Consider the following 15,436-nt stretch of genomic DNA (forward strand, 5'->3'; position numbering starts at 1 on the left):
TTGGACAATCATTTCATCAAATATATAAAAACAATTAAAAGAATAAGATGAATAAATAGATGGACAGGTCAGTAGGATTTGCACCACTTGTTGGACATATCCTTGAGGGTTTGATCATGTGACATTTGATCGCGTGAGTTCTGATCGTATAGTATTACAGATCCCTAAGGTTAAGAACAACATTCCATTCATCTGTTTGATTACTGAGTGTACTCACTAGTTTTTAATGATTTGTATAATTGGACACTTAAATTCTTTTCCTCCTACCATTCTTAGTCTGTCACCATTACAAAAGCATTCCAATCTGTCTTTCTTGAAGCTACTATTGATGACGTTCAAATATATGAGGAGCAACAGCATTCACCCCCTCAAGCCTGATCTGCCGTTCAATAAGATCGTGGCTGATCTGATTGTGGCCTCAACTCCATATTCTGCCTAACTGCAAAAACCTCTGACTCTCTTGTTTGTCAAGACTCTTTGGCTTACAAATATTCAATGATCCTGCCATTCTTCAGGGAAAAGAGTTCCAAAGAAGCTTATCTCTGTCTTAAATAAGAGACCCCTTATTTTTAAATGGTGTCCTTAATTATAGTCTTTCACAAGAGGAAACATCCTTTCTACATACATCCTGTCAAGACCTCTCACAATCCTATGTGTTTCAGTAAGATCACCTCTTATTCACCTCCAATGGGTACAAGCCCAGCCTGCCCAGTCTTTCCTCATAAGATAAACACCCCATTCCAGGTTTCAGTTGATTGAACCTTCTCTGATCTGCTTCTAATACATTTATATCCTTTCTTAAATAGGGAGACCAAAGCTGTACACAGTACTCCAGATGTAGTTTCACCAATGCCCTATGCAACACCCCTATTTTTATATTCTATTCCCCTTGTTGCAAGCAACAAATTCCATTTGCCTTTGTAATCACTTGCTGTACCTGCACCTGCAGGCTAACGTTTTGTAATTCATGTACTAGGACACCCAGATGCTTCTGTACCTTGGAGTTCTGCAGTCTAGCTCCATTTAAACAATGTGCTGCTTTCCTATCCTTCTTGCCAAAGTGGACACGTTCACATTTTCTCACATTAGACTCCATCTGCCAATTATTTTCACCTATCTATATCTCTTTGCAGATTCATTTTGTCCTCTTCACAACTTACTTTCCTACCAACTTCTGTGTTATCAGCAAATTTAACAATCACACATTTGGTCCCTTTACAAAAACACAGAAATAGAAACAGAAGTAGACCGTATGACCAACTGAACCTGTTTCACCGTTCAATACAATCATGGTTGATCTTGGGTTTTAACTCTATTTCCTTGCCTCACTCCCATATTCCTTGGGAGACCAAAATTTTGCCTATCTGATCCTTAGATGTATCCAACAATGAAGCACTTAGTACGCTTTGAGATGCTAATTTTCCCTGTACCTTGTACAAGTCTCTTTAAACATCAACTCTTATAGGTTTCACACCTTTTAAAAAAATTCTGCTTATTCTTATGATCAAGGTGAATAATTTCACACATCCCTATCTTCTACTCCATCAGTCATCTTGATGCCAACTCACTTAACCTGTCTATGTCTCTTTGCAGCCTTTTTGTGTCCTCCCCACAGCTTACCTTCCCACCGAGCTTGATATCATCAGCAAGCTTTGATACATTGCTCTCTGTCTCTTCATCTAAGTTATTTATATAGATTGTAAATAGCTGAGGCCCCAGCACTATTCCTTGCGGGATTCATAAGAAAATAAGAAATAGGAGCAGGAGTAGACCATCTAGCCCTTCAAGCCTGCCCCGCCATTCAATAAAATCATGGCTGATCTGAAGTGGCTCAGTTCCACTTTCCCGCTTTCTCCCCATAACCCTTAATTCCCATGTCTGTCAAAAACCTATCTATCCGTGTCTTAAATATATTTAGCGAGGTAGCCTCCACCACTTCAATGGGCAGAGAACTCCAGAGATTCACCACCCTTTGAGTGAAGAAGTTCCTCCTCAACTCCGTTCTAAACTGCCCCGCCCCCCCTTATCTTGAGGCTGTGCCCTCTAGTCCTGCTGTCCTTTCTGAGCGGGAAGAATCTCTCTACCTCTACCCTAGTCATCACTTTCATTATCTTATATGTCTCTATAAGATCCCCCTCATCCTTCTAAACTCCAACAAGTACAGACCCAGTCTATTTAGTCTCTCTTCATAGTCTAACCCCCTCATCTCCGGTATCAGCCTAGTGAACCTCCTCTGCACTCTCTCCAAGGCCAAAATATCCTTGCGCAAGTGCGGTGACCAAAACTGCACACAGTACTCCAGCTGCGGCCTCACCAGTGCCCTGTACAGTTGCAGCAAGACCTCCCTGCTTTTATATTCTATCCCCCTCGCTATAAAGGCCAGCATCCCATTCGTTCGCCTTCTTGATCCACTATTGATCCGCCTTCTTGATCCACTATTCACTCTTCTTGATTCCACTATTCACTGCCTGCCAAAAAGCCCTGTTCATACCCATTCTCTGTTTTCTATCCATTAGCCGATCCTCTATTCTGCACACCACCCCACCCCCAAGAACGTATCACTTTCTCCAAGTCATTGGTATAAATTGTTAGTTGAGGCCCCAGCACTGATCCCTGTGGCACTCCAGTTGTCATAACTTGCCAACCCAAAAATGATCCATTCTTGCCTACTTAGTTTTCTGTTAGCTAACCAATCCTCTATTCATGCTAATTTGTTACCCCCTAGACCATGTGTAGTCACTTTTGATGTGGCACCTTGTCAAATGCCTTCTGAAAATCTTGGTACAGCACATCCACCAGTTTTCCCTTTATTCACATTGCTTGTTAATTCCTCAAATAACTCTAATAAATTAAGCAAACATTTCACAAAACTATGTTGACTCTGCCTGATTGAAATTAAATTTTCTAAGTACTCCACTATAACCTCCTTAATAATGGATTCCAGCAATTTCCTTATGATAGATGTTGAACTAACTGGCCTATAGTTTCCTGCTTTCTATCTCCCTCCTTTACTGAATCAAGGAGTCAGATTCCCTATTTTCCAATCTGATGGAACCTTTCCAGAATCTATGGAGTTTTGTAAAATTAAAACCAATGCATCTACTATCTCAGCAACCACTTGTTTTAAGATTCTAGGATGAAGTTCATCAGGACCTGGGACTTTTCAGCGTTTAGTTCTAATAATTTTCTCAGTACTCTTTCTATGGTGATTGTAATTGTTTTACGTTCTTCGCTCCATTTCACCTTCTGATTCACAATTATTTCTGGGATGCTATTTGTATCCTCAACAAAATATTAGTTAAATTTATCAGCAATTTTCTTAATTTTTCATTATTATTTCCTCAGAATCACTCTGTAGAGGACCAACACTCACATTACTTACATTTTTTTTCTTTTTAAAAAACTCTTCTGTTTTAATATTTCTAGCTGGCTTTCTCTTATACTCTAATTAATTCTTCCTTATTAATCCTTTAGTGATTCTTTGTGTTCTGTCCAATCTTTTGATCTGCCACTCATCTTTGCAGAATTAAATGCTTTTTGTTTAAATCTGATATTATCTTTACCTTCATTAATTAGCCACTGATGGTGCATCATTCCGTTGGAGTCTTTCTTTCCCACTGGAATGTATCTTTTCTGAGTATTCTGCAATATTTCTTTCAATGCCTGCTGCTGCATCTCTCCTGACCTGTCCCTTAGCCTGATTTCTCAGTTCACTTTAGCCAGTTCTGTCTTCATGCCCTCAAATATGCCCTTATTAAAGTTTAAAACACTAGTCTTAGATCCATTCCTCTCTCTCTCAAACTGCATGTGAAATTCAATCATATTATGATCATGGCTACTTAGGGGTGCCTTCTCAATGACGTCATTAATTAGTCCTATCTCATTACACATTTCCAGATCTAGTACAACCTGCTCTCTGGTTGATGCTGAAATGTGCTGCTCTAGAATTGGTCCTGAAAACATGGTACAAATTCATCATCCATGAAGGGGCTAAGACCTCACCCTGTATAAATCTGTAAATAAAATATAAGTAGAAATATGCTCATTGTTGTCTCAAAATCTATATCTGTGACCTTGAAAAAAGGAGCTATCTAGCAGAGAAATTTATACCTTATTATCCTGAAGAGCTATTAATGACTCCACATGGGCTGCACAGATCAAATTCAAAGAGAGCTACACAAGGCATCTGCATTTCATAACCCAGGCTGACCAACTGGAGTGTATTCGTCTGCTAAGACAAAGGACCCCACAACCTTTTTTTCAATTCTGAATGATTGGATCCCAGATGAGGGATACATGTCCTTTATCAAAGGCAGTGTGGAGAGACAGGAGTCATGTGACATGGCCTCTAGTGTGTGGAACCAATAATGTTTCCTTGAGGTACTGTAAAGTCTCAGTCTGCCATTTTACTATCTAACAAGCAGCAACATAAATAGAGGTCTAGCCCAGGTTGGACACCTGGCCTCATCTACACTGCTTTTACTGGAAATTCTGTGCCATCATATGCACAACTAATTCATCTTTTCTGGCCTACCGCATCATGTGAAGTCAACACCACTGGAAAAGTCAAGTACACAGCGTTAGTTTTAAGCCTGCCAGCATCCATGACGGAATACCTAATTGGAATTTGATCCTTGACTATGGAACTTATGTGAAACAATATTTCTTTTGTCTCTAGACTCTTCCTTGTAAATATTTCCTTTTTCTATCCCTCTTTATAACCCATTCCCACATTTTGAGTGTGTGCAAATAAATTAACCTTTTGAGTTCATCCTATCTCCAGTTTGCTGTGGGGTTATTATCAAAAAATTGGATCACACTGAAGTTGAATGAGCGGGAAAGGCATCATTGCTTATATAGGGGAAAGCAAATCAAAACACCTTTCTATTCATGGATAGGTGGTGAGAGGGAAATTAGTGCTTCATAAATCAACTCATCCTGCCTGTAACACTATCTTTGCTGAGCTGATTCAACCAATCTTCATGTAGATTAAAATAACCCATGATTATTGCCATACATTCCTCCTGAGCTTTCATTATTTCTTCCCATATGGCCCGTCCTACAGTGCGGTTACTGTTAGGGGACCTAGAACCCACTCCCACAAGTGACTTCATACCTTTACTGTTTCTATCTCTGCCCAAACTGATTCAACATCTTGATCACCCAAACAAAGATCATCCCTCTCTATTCTACCAATGTCATCCTTAATTAACACAGCTACACCTCCGCCTTTTCCTGGCTTCTTGTCCTTCCGAAATGTCACATACCCTTGACTATTCAGATCACAGTATTTGTCGTCCTGCAGCCGTATCTCTGTAATAGCTATCAGATCATATATATTTATTTCTATTTCTGCTGCCAATTCATATGTTTTATTACAAATGCCAAATGCATTAGATACACAACCTTTAGTTCTGAGTTTTCACTATTTTTGTAACCTTTGTTGTAGGGCTGATCATTGCTGGGTCTAGATCCATGGTGTTGTATTGCATTGCTTACAGTTTGGTGGCTTGAATAAGTCATATGCAAGCTACCTGTAAGTCTTTATTGACTCTTAAAACTACTTACAAATATACAGTAAAGGGTGCAAGCTAAGACCTGTCTCAATGCTTGTTGGTACATGTGGCTCTGTTCAACTCTCAACTAACCTTGGGACAGGTCATGTGCTTCTTGCCTTACTTTGTGGGCAGTACTGTACTCAGTCCCATATTAACCTTATTATGTTCCAGACCCTTATACTACACATGGATATAGGGAATCCTCTAGTCCTCCTTATTAACATCTGGGGGCTATTACCAAAATTGGGAGAGTTGTCTCACAGACTAGTCAAGCAACAGCCTGACATAGTTATTCTCACAGAATCATACCTTACAGACAACACCGCAGACCCTCTTTGGATATGTTCTGTCCCACCAGCAGGACAGACCCAGCAGAGGTGGTGACACAGTGGTATACAGTCAGGAGGGAGTTGCCCTGGGAATCCTTAACATCGGCTCCGGACCCCATGAAATCTCATGGCTTCAGGTTAAATGTGGGCAGGGAAACCTCTTACTGGTTACCCTGTACTGTCCTCCTTTGGCTGATGAATCAGTATTCCTCCAAGTGTTGAACAACACTTGGAGGAAGCACTGAGGATGGCAAGGGCACAAAATACACTGTGGATGGGGGATTTCAATGTCCATCACCAAGAGTGGCTCGGTAGCAGCACCACTGATCGAGCTGGTTGGGTCCTAAAGGATATAACTGCTACACTGGGTCTGTCGCAGGTGGTGAAGGAACCAACAAGAGGAAATAACAAACTTGACCTCATCCTTATCAATCTGCCGACTGCAGATGTATCAGTCCATGACAATATTGGTAAGCGTGATCACCGCATAGTTCTTGTGGAGGCAAAGCCCCGCCTCCACATTGAGAATAATCTCCATCATGTTGTGTGGCACTATCACCATGCTAAATGGGACAGACTTCAAACCAATCTAGCAGCTCAAGATTGGGCATCCATGAAGCACTGTGGGCCATCAACAGCAGTGGAACTGTACTCCAGCACAATCTGCAATCTCATGGCCAGCATACTCCCCACTCAACCATTACCATCAAGGCAGGGAGTCAACCCATTCAATGGAGTGTACAAGGGCATGCCAGGAGCAGCACCAGGCACAGCTAAAAATGAGGTGTCAACCTGGTGAAGCTACCAAACAGAACTACTTGCACGCCAACTGGAAAAAAACAGCAAGTAATAGACAGAGCTAAGCGATCCCACAACCAACAGATCAGATCTAAGCTCTGCAGTCCTTCCACATCCAGTCGAGAATGTTGGTGGACAATTAAGCAACTCACTGGAGGAGGAAGCTCCACAAATATCCCTGTCCTCAATGATGGAGGAGTCCAGCACATCACTGCAAAAGATAAGGCTGAAGTATTCGCAGCAATCTTCTGCCAGAGGTGCCAAGTGGATGATGCATCTTGGCCTCCTCCAGTGGTCCCCAGCATCTCAGATACCAGTTGCCAGCCAATTCGATTCACTCCACGTGATATTGAGAAATGTTTGGAGGCACTGGATATTGGAAAAGGCAATGGGCCTTGATAACATTCCAGCAATAGTACTGAAGACTTGTGCTCCAGAACTTACCACTGCCCCAGCCAAGCTTTTTCTGTACAGTTACAACACTGGCATCCACCCAACAATGTGGAAAATTGGCTAGGGTATGTCCTGTACACAAAAAGGATAAATCCAACCCAACTAATTACGCCCAGTTAGTCTACTCTCGATCATCAGTAAAGTAATGAAAGGTGTCATCAACAATGCTATCAAGCAGCACCTGCACAGCAATAACCTGCTCAGTGACGCCCAGTTTGGGTTTTGCCAGGGTCATTCAGCTCCTGACCTCATTACAGCCTTGGTTCAAACATGGACAAAAGTGACAGCATTTGATATCAAGGCCGCATTCAACTGATTATGGCATTAAGGAGCCCTGGCGAAACTGGAATCAATGGGTATAAGAACGTAAGAACATAAGAAATAGGAGCAGGAGTAGGCCATCTAGCCCTTCGAGCCTGCCCTGCCATTCAATAAGATCATGGCTGATCTGTCGTGGCTCAGTTCCACATTCCCGCCCTCTCCCCATAACCCTTAATCCCCTTGCTTATCAAAAACCCATCAACCCACGTCTTAAAAATATTTAGCGAGGCAGCCTCCACCACTTCAACGGGCAGAGAATTCCAGAGATTCACCACCCTTTGAGTGAAGAAGTTCCTCCTCAACTCCGTTCTAAACCGCCTCCCCTTTATCTTGAGGCTGTGCCCCCTAGTCCTACTGTCCTTTCTGAGCAGGAAGAGTCTCTCACCTCTATCCTATCCATCCCATTCATCATCTTATATGTCTCAATGAGATCTCCCCTCATTCTTCTAAACTCTAACGAGTACAAGCCTAGTTTATTCAGCCTCTCCTCATAGCTCAACCCCCTCAACTCCGGTATCAGCCTAGTAAACCTCCTCTGCACTCCCTCCAAGGCCAAAATATCCTTGCGTAAGTACGGCGACCAAAACTGCACACAGTACTCCAGCTGCGGCCTCACCAATGCCCTATACAGCTGCAGCAAGACCTCCCTACTTTTATATTCAGTCCCCCTCGCTATGAAGGCCAGCATCCCATTAGCCTTCCTGACCACCTGCTGCACCTGCAGGCTGGGTTTTTACGACTCATGCACAAGGACCCCGAGGTCCCTCTGCACCGTCGCCTGCTGCAGTTTCTCGCCACGTAAGTAATAATCCTTCCTACCATTATTCCTACCAAAGTGGAGCACCTCGCACTTGCCAACATTAAATTCCATTTGCCAGTTCCTGGCCCATTCGCCCAGCCTATCTAGATCCTTCTGCAGACTCTCCACACCCTCCGCGCAATTTGCCATTCCACCAATCTTGGTGTTATCAGCAAATTTCGACACCATACACTCGGTTCCCTCCTCCAGATCATCTATATAAATGGTAAATAGCTGAGGCCCCAGCACCGATCCCTGGGGCACTCCACTAGTCACCAACCGCCAATCTGAATAGCACCCGTTGACCCCCACTCTCTGCCTCCTATTTGACAACCGATCCTCTATCCACGCTAACACCCTACCCCCAACTCCATGCCCCCTTACCTTCTGCAATAACCTCTTGTGAGGTACCTTGTCAAACGCCTTCTGAAAATCAAGAAAGACCACATCCACCGGCTCTCCTCTATCCACCGCCCTAGACACATCCTCATAGAACTCCAGTAAATTTGTCAGACACGACTTCCCCTTAACGAAACCGTGCTGCGTCTGCTCTATCAAGCAATTCCCCTCAAGATGCCTCGCTATTTCCTCCTTGATGACGGATTCTAACATTTTACCTACAACAGACGTTAAACTAACCGGCCTATAATTCCCTGCCTTTTGCCTGCCACCCTTCTTAAACAATGGTGTAACATTAGCTGTTTTCCAATCTTCCGGCACTTCCCTGGAATCTAGCGACGTTTGGAAAATAACCACCAAGGCATCCACTATCACCTCCGCCATTTCTTTCACAACCCTTGAATGCATTCCATCCGGTCCTGGGGACTTGTCCACAATCAGTCCCTCCAGTCTGTCGAGCACCGCCTTTCTAGTAACAACAATGTCATTGAGACCCTCCAGTCCTACCACCTTTCCATCGCTAACACCCGGCAAATTATTCACGTCCTCCTCCGTGAAGACAGAAACAAAAAAGTTCTTCAAGACCTCAGCCATTTCCCCATCCCCTACCACTAAGTCCCCCCTCTCATCCTCTAAGTGTCCAACGTTCATCCTAGCCAGCCTCTTCCTTTTTATATATTTATAAAAACTCTTGCTATCCTTTTTTACATTAAGCGCTAGCCCAGCTTCATAGTTTCTCCTACCCTTCTTTATCAACTTCAGAGGGCAAACTCTGCACTGGTTGGAGTCATACCTGGTACATAGGAAAATGGTTGTGATTGTACAGATTCAGCCAACTTAACTCCAGGGCATCTCTGCAGGAGTCTCTCAGGGTAATGTCCTAGGCCCAACCATCTTCAGCTGCTTCATCAATGACCTTCCCTCCATCATAAGGCCAGAAGTGGGGAAGTTCGCCAATTACTGCACAATATTCAGCACCATTTGTAATTCTTCAGATACTGAAGCAGTCCATGTTCAAATGCAACAAGATCGAGACAATATCGAGGCTTGGGCTAACAACTGGCAAGTAACATTCACACAACACAAATGTCAGGCAATTACCATCACCAGTAAGAGACAATTTAACCACTGTTCCTTGACATTCAATGATGTAACCATCACTGAATCCCCCACTGTCAACATTCTTAGATGACCTTTGACCAGAAACTCAACTTGACTCACCATATAAACACAGTGACTACAAGATCAGGTCAGAGGCAAGGAATATTGTGGCGAGTAACTCAGCTCCTGACTCCCCAAAGTTTATCCACCATCTGCAAGGCAGAAGTCAGGAATGTGATGGAGTAATGCCCACATGCCTGGATGGGTGCAACTCCAACAATACTCAAGAAGCTTGACACTATCCAGAACAAAGCAGCCCATTTGATTGGCACCACATCTACAAACTTTCAATTCCTTCATCACCGACGCTCAGTAGCAGCAGTGTGTACTATCTGCGAAATGCACTGCAGCAATTCACCAAAGATCCTTAGACAGCACCTTCCAAACCCACTCTAAGGGTAAGGAACAAGAGGGGGGTGGGGAGAGGAGGAAAGAGGGTGGGGAGAGGAGAAAGGAGGGTGGGGAGAGGAGGAAGGAGGGTGGGGACCGAATGCCTCAGCCTCTCAATCTGCATAACAGATTTGAGGTTCTTGCTCCCAGTGTGGACAAGAATGAGGGCTGTGAGGTTGGTGAGCAAACTGCACACAGTACAGTGATGCAGACACAGAACATTGACAAAGAGAAGGTTAAAAGGAATGTAGTGGTAATTGGGGATAGTGTGGTCACAATGACAAAGAGCACAGAAGGGTGTGTTGTCTGCCTGGTGCTCAGGTCCAGGATGTCGCATCTGGGCTGTAGAGGAACCTGGAGTGGGAGGGTGAGAATCCGGTCGTTGTGGTACATGTAGGTGCCAACGACATAGGCAAAATGCGAACTGAGGATCTGGAGAGGGAGTATGAAAAGCTGGGAATGGAATTAAAAAGTAGAACCAACAAGGTGGTTATCTCTGGAATACTGCCTGAACCGCGTGCAGATGGGCGTAGGGTAGATAGGATTAAAGAGGTGAATGGGTGGCTCAGGGATTGGTGTGGGAGGAATGGTTTTGAATTTATGGGGCATTGGCACCAGTATTGGGACAGGTGGGACCTGTTCAGGTGGGATGGTGTTGGTCTGAACCGTGCTGGGACCAGAGTCCTGGCGAATCGTATAACTAGGCCTGTAGATAGGGCTTTAAACTAATTAGCGGGGGGGAGGGTGCGAGGGTAGGTGAAATTACAGGGTCTAAAGTAAAGGTGAGGGCACAGGTAGAGGAAGAGGCCAAGGATGTCCCAATAATAAAGGAAGTAGGGGGCGTGAGTAAGGTTGGTAGCGTTCCTGCAAATAGGGTCCAGGTGAAGGCTGGGATAAAGACATTTTATCTGAATGCACGAAGCATTCGGAATAAAGTGAATGAGTTGGTGGCGCAGATCAGCACAAATGGATATGATCTGGTGGCCATTACAGAGACGTGGTTGCAAGGTGACAGGGACTGGGAGTTGAATGTCCAGGGGTATCAAGTCTTTAGGAAGGATAGACAGAAGGAAAAAGGCGGGGTGGGGGGGTAGCTCTGCTGATTAAGGATAGCATCAGGGTGGTAGTAAGGGAAGATATTGGAGCCAAAGAGCAGAATGTGGAATCGTTGTGGGTGGAGATTAGGAACAGCAAGGGGAGGAAGACGCTGGTGGGTGTTGTCTATAGGCCTCCCAATAATGATCTGGAGGTGGAGCGGGCTATTAACGTGCAAATAAATGCAGCGTGCAAGAATAGAATGGTAATAATTATGGGGGATTTCAATCTACATATTGATTGGTCAACCCATGTTGGACGTGGTGGGCTTGAGGAAGAGTTCTTGGAATGCTGCCGGGATAATTTCCTTGAACAGTGTGTGTTGGAGCTGATGAGGGAGCGAGCTATCTTAGATCTGGTGTTATGTAATGAGGCAGGTGGAATTAGGGACCTTGTGGTGAAGGATCCTCTTGGGAAGAGTGATCATTGTATGGTGGAGTTTCTGATGCAGATGGAGGATGAGAAAGTGGGTTCCCGGACCTGTGTCCTTTGTTTGAACAGAGGGGAGTACGATAGGATGAGGGAGGAATTGGCGAATGTTGATTGGGGGAGCAGATTGGAAGGTAGGTCTGTTGAGGAACAGTGGAGGATCTTTAAGGAGATCTTTCTTGGTGCTCAGCAGAAATTTATCCCGATGGTTAAAAAGGATCATAGGAGAAGAGATAATCAGCCGTGGATAACAAAGGAGGTAAAGGAGAGTATTAAATTAAAAGCTGATGCGTTTAGAGTGGCTAAGAGTAGTGGGCAAGAAGAGGATTGGGAGAGATTTAAAAAATCAACAAAGAATGACAAAGAAGTTGATAAAGAAAGGAAGGATAAACTATGAAGCTGGGCTAGCGCTAAATATAAAAAAGGATAGTAAAAGTTTTTATAAATATGTAAAAAGGAGGAGGCTGGCTAGGGTGAATGTTGGACCCTTAGAGGATGAGAGGGGGGATTTAGTGGTGGGGATGAGGAAATGGCTGAGGCCTTGAATAACTTTTTTGCTTCGGTCTTCACGGAGGAGGATGTGAATAGTTTGCCGGGTGTTAACGATGGAAAGATGGTAGGAGTGGAGGGCCTGAATGACATTATTGTTACTAGAGAGGCAGTGCTCGACAGACTAGAGGGACTGATGGTGGACAAGTCCCCAGGACCGGATGGAATGCATCCAAGGGTTGTGAAAGAAATGGCGGAGGTGATAGTGGATGCCTTGGTGATTATTTTCCAAACCTCGCTGGATTCTGGGGAAGTGCCAGAAGATTGGAAAACGGCTAATGTTACGCTGTTGTTTAAAAAGGGTAGTAGGCAAAAGGCAGGGAATTATAGGCCAGTTAGTTTAACGTCTGTTGTAGGTAAAATGCTTGAATCCGTAATTAAGGAGAAAATAGCGAGGCATCTTGAGGAGAATTGTTTGATAGAGCAGATGCAGCACGGTTTCATTAAGGGGAGGTCATGTTTGACGAATTTATTGGAATTCTATGACGATGTGTCTAGTGCGGTGGATAGAGGGGAACCGGTGGATGTGGTGTTCCTTGATTTTCAGAAGGCGTTTGATAAGGTGCCGCACAAGAGGTTGTTACAGAAGGTTAGGGGGCATGGAGTTGGGGGTAGGGTGTTAGCGTGGATAGGGGATTGGCTGTCAAATAGGAGGCAGAGAGTGGGTGTCAATGGGTGCTATTCGGATTGGCGGTTGGTGACTAGTGGAGTGCCCCAGGGATCGGTGCTGGGGCCTCAGCTATTTACCATTTATATAGATGATCTGGAGGAGGGAACCGAGTGTAAGGTGTCGAAGTTTGCTGATGACACAAAGATTGAACATAAGAAATAGGAGCAGGAGTAGGCCATCCAGCCCTTCGAGCCTGCCCCGCCATTCAATAAGATCATGACTGATCTGTCGTGTCTCAGTTCTACATTCCCGCCCTCTCCCCATAACCCTTAATCCCCTCGCTTATCAAAAACCCATCAACCCGCGTCTTAAAAATATTTAGCGAGGCAGCCTCCACCACTTCAACGGGCAGAGAATTCCAGAGATTCACCACCCTTTGAGTGAAGAAGTTCCTCCTCAACTCCGTTCTAAACCGCCCCCCCTTTATCTTGAGGCTGTGCCCCCTAGTCCTACTGTCCTTTCTGAGTGGCAAGAGTCTCTCCACCTCTATCCTATCCACCCCATTCATCATCTTATACGTCTCAATGAGATCTCCTCTCATTCTTCTAAACTCTAATGAGTACAAGCCTAGTTTATTCAGCCTCTCCTCATAGCTCAACCCCCTCAACTCCGGTATCAGCCTAGTAAACCTCCTCTGCACTCCCTCCAAGGCCAAAATATCCTTGCGTAAGTACGGCGACCAAAACTGCACACAGTATTCCAGCTGTGGCCTCACCAATGCCCTATACAGCTGCAGCAAGACCTCCCTACTTTTATATTCAATCCCCCTCGCTATGAAGGCCAGCATCCCATTAGCCTTCCTGACCACCTGCTGTACCTGCAAGCTGGGTTTTTGCAACTCATGCACAAGGACCCCGAGGTCCCTCTGCACCGTTGCCTGCTGCAGTTTTTCGCCCCGTAAGTAATAGTCCTTCCTACCATTATTCCTACCAAAGTGGACCACCTCGCACTTGCCAACATTAAATTCCATTCGCCAGTTCCTGGCCCATTCGCCCAGCCTATCTAGATCCTTCTGCAGACTCTCCACACCCTCCGCGCAATTTGCCATTCCAGCAATCTTGGTGTCATCAGCAAATTTTGACACCATACACTCGGTTCCCTCCTCCAGATCATCTATATAAATGGTAAATAGCTGAGGATCCAGCACCGATCCCTGGGGCACTCCACTAGTCACCAACCGCCAATCCGAATAGCACCCATTGACCCCCACTCTCTGCCTCCTATTTGACAACCAATCCTCTATCCACGCTAACACCCTACCCCCAACTCCATTGGTGGAACAGCAAATTGTGCAGAGGGTGTGGAAAGTCTGCAGAGGGATCTAGATAGGCTGAGCGAATGGGCAAGGAACTGGCAAATGGAATTTAATGTTGGCAAGTGTGAGGTTGTCCACTTTGGTAGGAATAATGGTAGGAAGGACTACTACTTACAGGGCGAAAAGCTGCAGCATGCTATGGTGCAGAGGGACCTGGGGGTCCTTGTGCATGAGTCACAAAAACCCAGCCTGCAGGTGCAGCAGGTGGTCAGGAAGGCGAATGGGATGCTGGCCTTCATAGTGAGGGGCACTGAATATAAAAGTAGGGATGTCTTGCTGCAACTGTACAGGGCACTGGTGAGGCCGCAGCTGGAGTACTGTGTGCAGTTTTGTTTGCCGCACTTGCGCAAGGACATTTTGGCCTTGGAGGGAGTGCAGAGGAGGTTCACTAGGCTGATACCGGAGTTGAGGAGGTTGAGCTATGAGGAGAGGCTGAATAAACTGGGCTTGTACTCGTTAGAGTTTAGGAGGATGAGGGGAGATCTCATTGAGACGTACAAGATGATGAATGGGATGGATAGGGTAGAGGTGGAGAGGTTCTTCCCCCTCAGAAAGGACAGTAGGACTAGAGGGCACAGCCTCAAGATAAGGTGGGCGCAGTTTAGAACGGAGTTGAGGAGGAAGTTCTTCACTCAAAGGGTGGTGAATCTCTGGAATTCTCTGCCCGTTGAAGTGGTGGAGGCTGCCTCGCTAAATATATTTACGACACGGGTAGATAGGTTTTTGGTAGGCAAGGGGATTAAGGGTTATGGGGAGAAGGCGGGAAAGTGGAACTGAGCCACTTCAGATCAGCCATGATCTTATTGAATGGCGGGGCAGGCTTGAAGGGCTAGATGGCCTACTCCTGCTCCTATTTCTTATGTTCTTATGTTCTTATGACCACTTCCATCTAGAAGGACAAGGGCAGCAGATAAAGGGGAACGCCACCACTTGCAAGTTCCCCTCCAAACCACTCACCATCCTGACTTGGAAATATATTCAGTAAGAAGTCTCACAACACCAGGTTATTTATTGAAATATATTACCATTCCTTCACAGTTGCTGGGTTAAAATCCTGAAATTCCTTCCCTAACAGCAATGTGGGTCAACCCACAGAACATGGACTGCAGCAATTCAAGAAGGCAGCTCACCACCACCTTCTCTAGGGCAACTAAGGGTGGGCAGTAAATG

The sequence above is a fragment of the Carcharhinus amblyrhynchos genome, chromosome 18, assembly GCF_965287045.1.
Source record: "Carcharhinus amblyrhynchos chromosome 18, sCarAmb.v2.hapA, whole genome shotgun sequence".
Lineage (NCBI taxonomy): Eukaryota > Metazoa > Chordata > Chondrichthyes > Carcharhiniformes > Carcharhinidae > Carcharhinus > Carcharhinus amblyrhynchos.